Consider the following 8,695-nt stretch of genomic DNA (forward strand, 5'->3'; position numbering starts at 1 on the left):
TCTAAATAGTTTCAAATGGGTCTATTTCAAGCTTAAGCAGGTCGCTCGACTAAAGCTCCTCCTCTCACTTCAACTATCTGATCACCAACAACATTTGAATTGTTTGTTGGATCATTCTCCATCACTGCTCGTTGTTCGCATCTTTTTCTACAAAAAAGTCACACTATTTTGGTTCAAATGGGTATTCTGGTGATGTTGGTCTTGTCTTGTTCATACACAGATACAAAACCAAAAATTGTAAGTTCCTTGAATCTGAAAAAAAAGTTGCTATTGCCAATCCCCGACAATGACTCCAATAACTTATTGCGTGATTTAAGTGCTTCACAATTGGTGCAAGTATACACGTCACAAGTTATAGTATATAATAGATATTGTCTCTATGGGGATTGGTGAAACTATGTGTTCTAACTTCTTCCACTGTAAAGAGAAATAAATTGGTGATTGTAGGAGTTGAGTTAACAAATAAAGTAAATGAGAAAGTAAATTAAAGTAGATTGTAATAGAATAAGAGAGCATGCCGAGTTATCGTGAGTTGCGGTGTGATGACCATTTGGATAGTTTGGGTAATTGATTGGTGAGGCAACTCGATTACCTTGACAACTGAACTTGATTCAATTGCATTAGTAACTGGGTTCCTCCCTTCAAAACTCGGCGAAGCATTTTTCAATGTCTTCTTATTATCCCTAGCTCAAATAATTGGTCACTTTTACATGCCTTGGTGATACATCCTTGCGTTAACCACGGGTGAACAAAAAACAATCTTGCACTCCTTTTAGTCATGGAAATTCGAATCTTATCCCTAAGATGGATTAACCTTCACCAACGTTTCTTTTGAATGAAGATCATGCTCATTCATTTCTTGAATCTAAGTCTCCTGATATTAGATAAATGGATAAATTTCAAGATCATCTCTCAATTCACTCGAAATTAATTAAAGAACCAAGAATGAACAAACTTTTAACTTAAACTACAATCAAGAACTTAAACAAATCCAACCATTTTCACAACCATAAAAACCTAATAACCCAAGCCAATTTAGTTTAGTTCATGGCTACGTGCAAAAGAAATACAAAATAAAATTTTCCCAACATGAATAAAAAAGAAACAAAGAAGAAGAAGACGCTCAAACTTTCTCTCTCAAGTCATCCACCCTTTGTAGATTGTGATTCATTTCTTATTTATAGGAGAGGATTAGGTTAAATTGGTTGTTGATGAGGATGAATTTTAATTGGAATAAAAGAGGTTTTAATCTTCTTTTATTTTTATCCTCAAGCTTCCTTGCAATTTAGACTTCTTCTCTTCTTTAAATTTAGCGTGGAAATCCAAATTTTTAGGACTCATCCTCTTTTTGTTGTGATATTCTTGAATGAGGTGGACCCCTTCAAAAATCAGGTTTAATTGCCACGACAATTTCCAGCTTGCCAAGACAATTCCTATTATGCACAAATTTACACATACCAACGACTACTTTTCCACAAAAACCAACCAAAATGTAATATCCAACTTAACGGTGAAAAAATTATGAAATCATGCATGGGTTACTAATAATGCAACTAAAATGAGCTTAGATCTAACAATAATTATGGGTAAGAGGTAGAAAATATGGTACTTTTATACACTTAACACTGATATTCCAGTGAGTTGAAAGAAAATGTTCTTAGGCACTTCGAAAACCATTTTAGTTGCAAACCGAAAAGCTAGAATACACAGTGGGATCTAAACTTCAAACAGCCGTTTAAGAGGAGATAAAGGAGGTGGTTTGGAGCTGCGATGACTCGAAGGCCTCAGGCTCAGATGGTTTTAACATGGCTTTTTCTGGAAAAGTATATAAGCTGCGATATGTGTATTTGAGGATTTCTTTTGCAACGGTCAGATTAAAAGCAACATCGATTCCTCATTCATAGCCCTTATTCCTAAATCAAGGAACTCGAGCAACCTATCGGACTTCAGGCCAATCAGTTTGATAATTTCTGTCTACAAAATCCTCTCTAAGGTGCCATCCAAAAGACTGAAAGAGGTAATGAATGTACTGGTGAGTGACACGCTGTGTGTGTTTATTTCGGTAAGGTAGATATTCGATGGCGTGTTGATTGCAAACGAAATAATACATCCACTTTAGCAAGAACACAACTCAAGAGGGGACATCATCTTGAAACTGGAATTTTCTAAAGTGTACAATTGCGTATGTTGGGACTTCCTGTTAATGATACTCGAAAAGATAGGTTTTAGAGCCAAATGGAGAGGGTGGATGTTACAATGCGTTTCCACTGCCAGAGTCTCGATCTTGCTGAACTAGTCTCCAGCAAAAGAATTTTACATGAAGAAGGGATTAAGACAGGGGACCCAATTTCCCCCTTTCTATTCGCCCTTGTCACGGAGGCATTACACAATCTGCTCGAGAAGGCTGTGTCACAGGAAAATTTGAAGGCATAAATAGCATAGTCCCAGGGATATCATTTTCCCATCTACAATTTTCGGACGATACCATCCTATTTGTTAGGCCAAGTGAGCGTAACTTGCAGAATGTGAATCGAATATTGAGAAGCTTCAAAGTTTGCTAGGAATTAAGAATAAATTTTAAGAAATCAAGTTTGCTCGGTATTAATATGAATGAAAACGAAGTGGATTCCCTTATTCAGCGTTGCGGTTGCCAAAAATTGTAACTCCCTTTTAATTATATGGGGTTTCCTCTAGGAGCAAATCCAAGGAAGGTTTCTACATGGGATCCGGTGATAGAACGGTACCATCAAAAGCTGTTAGGTTGAAAGAGTCATTTTTTATCCTTTGCAGGGAGGATCACGTTAGCTAACGCTGTATTGGCAGCTCTACCCTTCTATTACCTATCCCTTTTTGAAGTGCCCAAGTCGGTATTATTAAAGATTGATAAGTTAAGAAGATATTTCATTTGGGGCTATCAGAATGGAGCGAGGAAACTTGTGAAAGTAAATTGGGGTAAACTATGCAGTCCGAAGAAAAAAGGCGAAGCAGGAGTAACCAATATCAAGCTAAAAAATAGAGGCTTCTTGCAAAATGGGATTGGAGATTCTGGCTGGAAAAGAATGCCCTATGGAGAAGGGTAATTAGCACTAAGTATGGCGATAATGAGCTTACGGGGGTTAAAATCGAGGGTGATGGAAAAATATCGATAATTTGGAAAAACATAATTAGGAACCTCCAAGCAAGGGAGGTGAATGAATGGATGAACAAAGAAGCATTTCGTGGGAAGCTAGGGAATGGGAGATCGATTATGTTTTGGGAAGACTGCTGGTGTAATGAGGCTCCCCTTTCGGCTATGTATCCTCGCCTTTATAGACTTTGGCTAAGAAAAGGTGAAGTAATAACCTCAACTGTGGGATTTGAGCCTTCAAACTTTAAATTGGCAATCTTTACTTTCGAGAAAACTCCTTCCACGAGAGGAAGCAAACCTTGAAGAGTTGAAGCTGCTAATAGAGAAAGGAACGATAAGCACGACAACTCACGTCGGACTGATTTGGATCCATAATGCAACTGGACGCTTCACGGTTAAAAGATTATCGGAGCTATTAGTCGAGACAGATCTAAATCAAGATCTGTTTGACTTTGACAAGATTTGGAGTTTAAAAGTACAACCAAAAGTGAAAACTTATTTATGGTTTTTGGAAATTAAAAGGCTCCCCACAAAGGACTTCCTTGCCTTGAGAGGAATTCAAGCAGTGAAAGATGCTCTTGAGTGCCCCTGGTGCAACACGGGAATTGAAAGTATGTATCACCTGTTCTTGGATTGCTGGTTTGTTCGAATGCTTTGGTTGGATTTCTACAAATGGTGGTCTATACCTGGGAGAATAAGGAATGAAAATTGTTCAGATTTTTTTTGTAAGTGCTTCAATGTGAAGTGGTCGGGTACAACAAATCGATATGGTTCATTTATATTACGGCCACACTATGGAGTCTATGGCTAGCTCAAACTGAAAAGGTTTTTTGAATCGAAAACGATCAAATTAAAAGACTTGATTTTTTATGTGAAGATGAGGATTTGGTTAAAATCGGCCAGCGAAGTAGATTTAATTTCAGATGAGAATTGGTGGTGTTGCCGAGGAAATGCATCTCATAGCCTAACAGTGTCAAAGAGAGTACGATCTGGCATCCACCTGAGTCAGGGTCTATTAATGTGGACGGGGATACTAACCAAGGTGCGACAGGTTGTGACGGGGTTCTGAGAACGGAGGTGGGCGAGGTGAGAGCCATGTTTTCGGGTCCAGTGGAGGGAGCTGATCTCGAGTTTGCAGAAATTAGAGCAATCGAAACTGCTCTTGCAGTTTTTTATCGAAGCGGAATGGGTCGGAAAAACTCCCTTAGTGATAGAATCGGACTGTCAAGTTGTTCTAACCTGGATTGCTTTCCCGTTAATGCGACCTTGGAAGTGGTGGAGCGTTCTAGACTCGGTGGACCAGCAATCCCGGGTAATCTCTCAGATTCATTTCTCCTATACCTCGAGATATTTAAATGGTAGTAGAATTAGTGTGGGTCTTGGATTGCTTTCCCGTTAATGCGTCCTTGGAAGTGGTGGGTCTATACAAAATCTGAATTTTTTAAAATTTGAATGTTTATTTTTATATGAACTAAAATACTATTAGACCAAAATCTATCGAATATATAAACTTTTTACAGGGGTTGAGGCTTCTCCACAAAGATTCGCCTCTGATTAACATTCTTACAATCCTACCAAGACTGGAGTCTATACAATACTCGTATAAACATTATGAACTCTATGATATGTCAACTGTATCCATCCAAAATTCGATAAGATAACTATGAGCAATATATAGCCACAATGTGATAACTTACAATGTTGTCAACTCTTGTGAAAATTCATTAACTCACCGTAATACAATGTCTGAGCTTTTGGCTCGATGTTTATCATATTGTATCATAGGTTTGATATAGTCTGGAATACATTTTATACAACAATACGTCAAAGAATGTAATGCACTCATAATACAAACATACATATCATAAATGATAAATAATAAAAGTTTACCAAAATTTCCTTTAACAATGATTTGCCATCCTTTTGCTCTAAATAAACTGAGAACAATGCACATAATTTTGTCTACATAAAAATGATCAACACAATCAATTCAATGCATGGAATCAAATGGCGACACTATCCGAATGTAAGGGTGCAAAAAACTGACCCGACCTGTAAAACTGACTGAAACCGACTCGAGTTAAAACTGTTTTTGACTTGCGCTGTGACTATCCGAAACCGACTTGAGTCGAAACTGGTGTTGACCTGAACCCGAGTTGGACTTGGAAATTGTGGATCTGAACCCGACCTGCATCCGACCTGAGAACGACCTGAACCCGAATTTAACCGAAAATATGATACCCGAACCCGAACTGCATCCAACTGATATGAACCCGAACCCGATATTGACCTGGTAAATAACTGGTATTACCCAACCTGTTTTCAACCTGACCTGTTATGAACCTGACCTGTAATTGACTCAACCTGTAAATGATCTGACATGTTAAAGTGATCTAATATTATCCTGACTTATAAGTGAAGTTACAATTAATATAATTATGTTATTTTAAATTTATAATAAACTTATGATAATTAAATTATTATGATAATTAAATTAATATGATTATTTTTTTGAAATTTTATCATAAATTATTATGATAATTAAATTAATATGATTACTTTTTTGAAATTTAGTTTTATATTAATTATAATTTGTATATTATAAATTTGATTTTTATGTTAATTCCAATTCATAAATTTCTTTATATTTCTTATATTATAAATTTCATTTAAAATCACTAAATTAAATTTAAATATTATCTTATTAAACTTGATTTTATTAAATTATATTAACCAAGTTAAAATATTCATAAATCTTTTGCAATCCCATCAAGATGACAGTGTTCCCTCCAATTGATTAGTTGTAAGCTTAGGCAGCAGTTTCGAAACCACGTTTTGCAATATAACATGCTTCACCCTGTCATTGCTTCCGTTTAAGACTGTTTTCGATAGAAACGCGACCTCCTACTAGTTGAGATGATCACCTAATAGCTCGTTCCAGAACTTATCGTCCTCATTGAGGTCGGGTGTTTCTATCAGTTCCACCACTTTCTTCAACGTCGCTACGTTCCAACCAGCACCACAACCCACGACGGTAGCTACACCCACGACATTCGCGAATGCTAATGTAATAACCAACGGAATGTCATGTATAAAGTCGAATGCAATAGCAGCAACAAAACTATCTCCGTACCCAACAGTGTCTATGATTTTAACCTAATCAAGCATATGAAAGAATCCATGACCAATAGCTTTAAAATACATTTTCAATCTACAAAAAGAAGCATCTAAGCTTAAAGCAAATCTAAACTTAACCGAGGAATTTCCATGAAAAGCATTCATATTCTAACTATGACCTTCTATGTTTTCGGATATACAACGAAACTATAACTCACCTTAAATGCAGGCGCACAAGTAATATCTGACTTGGTTATCAGAATCGAACCCTTAGAGCCCATCTTCACAACCACCCATTTAGCACGGTTTCCTTTCTTCAATAACTCCTGCCCTTCTAGAATCGGGTTAGCTATGCCGGTTAAAGATTCAACCTAGAAGTTCACGAATGCAAGTAATAAGGTAAAAAACCAAAAAAATCTATCATCAGATAGGAAGACATATTAAGTTTCACATCAAATACCATAAAAGACCAAATACTTCCTACTGGAATAAAAACCTCCATAGTTGCAGGCATATCTAATATTTATCAAGGAATGAAGAACACTCGTGTTTATAATCTGTCATAACGAATGAAGTATAGACTTCATTATTTTCATCTTAGATAGACGATAAATATTTCTTAGATTGAAGGTTCAGCTAAAGAACTAATCGATAAAGTAACAATCATTCACAGCGATTAGACAAAACTTGTGATAATTCAGGTTCGAATTAAAATAGGTCTAATAGGAGAATGTACCATCAGGATCAATAACCGACACTTTAAAAAAGATCCGGCGAAGCAACTTCTGAAAGTCAAAATGATTACAATGTGACATCAAAATGGGATATGAAAGCATTGAAAACAGATATAGAAGCACAATACAAGCATATAACAAAATTGAATAAAACATGTCCATTGATTCTGTGAAAAGAACCTCATCAGCTGTTAGAATGAGGACATCACTCATCCTCAATAAATGCCTAAGTTCTTTTTGCTCTTCCGCGGTTCCACTTAAAAGACTCTTCCTTCGTGGCCCGGGATCAAAGAACACCGATGTACCGACTTCAACAACATTCTCCACGGCTGAGACTATAACATCAGGGGATAAGTCATCAAAGCCATACCCATTACAAAACATGATTCTCGTGCGTTTAATCGCCCCCTTTACTTCTTCAGACAATGTATTCATCCAGCTAAAAGCTGGTTCCTTACTAAAATCCGCCCGACTACCAAAACAAAAACAAGGCATAAAACTTCAGCAACCATTTTCTCATTATTGGAAAACAACAAAAAGAAAAGGGTTTCTTATTCTTTACCTGCAAAAGCCATGTTTTTGCGAAGGATCAACGAGCACCCAGTATAAGAGCGTTTCATAAGAAGAAATTGCTTTACCAAATACTACTTTGCTAGTTTGCTGGTGACCTAAAAGATAAAAGAAGGTTCACTATAAGATAAAAGAAGGGTTCCCTGCCCGAGCAGTATCTCTAATACAGAAGAAATTGATATTCTACACAAATCAAATAGTTATAACGGATTATCACTTCTGAAAGGAAAGAAAAGAGAGCCAAACCTCGGGGACCATCCATAATGATGTCCATGGTACTCCACAACCAAACGAGTATCATCTTAGAACTTCACAGATCGATGAACTAAGAGGAAAACTAAACCCAAATTAAACAAATATATAAGGAAAATGAGAGGGAGAAAATAGAGGGAGGATTTGGCCGGGAAGAGAGGGAGAAAAGTAAGGGAAAAACTAAATAAGATTTTGGATGTTGAGCGGGGAAGAAGAGAGATCGAAAATAAAGGAGGGAGGGTTTGGCCGGGAAGAGAGGGAGAAAATGGTTATTTTGGCGCCTGTTTTTAGTTTTATCTCTATAAATTTATATTAATAAACTACTTATAATTAATATTAAAATAATTATATATTATAATTAATATTAATATAATTAATTTTAATATTAAATTATATTAATATAATATAGTTTATAATTTGTAATTAAAATTAATATAAAATATAATATATAAAATTAATATTAATATAAACTATATGTTATAAATTATATAGTATAGTTTATAAACTATAGTTAATATAATTACTATTAATATAGTATAGTTTATAAACATTATACTATATTCAAATAAATTATAGTTAAGATAATTAACATTAATATAAACTATATAGTACATTAAGATAACTATAATTTATAAATTATATACTATATGTTATAAAGTATAAACTATATAGTACACTAATATACATACATGTACTATAAGTTACATATATAGTTTACATTTATACATATACTATAAGTTTATACATACATGTACTATAAGTTACATATATAGTTTACATATATACATATATACTATAGGTTACATATATTAACTATTGTTTATGCATAGTGTTTATGATTTAGGGTTAACATTTTATGATTTAGGGTTAATAGTTTATGTTTAGAGTTTAGGTT

The 8,695-nt window shown here is 35.2% G+C and overlaps 1 pseudogene; it reads right to left on the reverse strand.

The window, feature by feature from the left end:
* Positions 1–5,883: 5,883 nt before the first annotated feature.
* LOC120177840 lies at positions 5,884–7,822 on the reverse strand (annotated as a pseudogene).
* Positions 7,823–8,695: the final 873 nt, after the last annotated feature.

Source organism: Hibiscus syriacus, unplaced genomic scaffold, assembly GCF_006381635.1.
Source record: "Hibiscus syriacus cultivar Baekdansim isolate YM2019G1 unplaced genomic scaffold, ASM638163v2 tig00112339_pilon, whole genome shotgun sequence".
Taxonomy (NCBI): Eukaryota; Viridiplantae; Streptophyta; class Magnoliopsida; order Malvales; family Malvaceae; genus Hibiscus; species Hibiscus syriacus.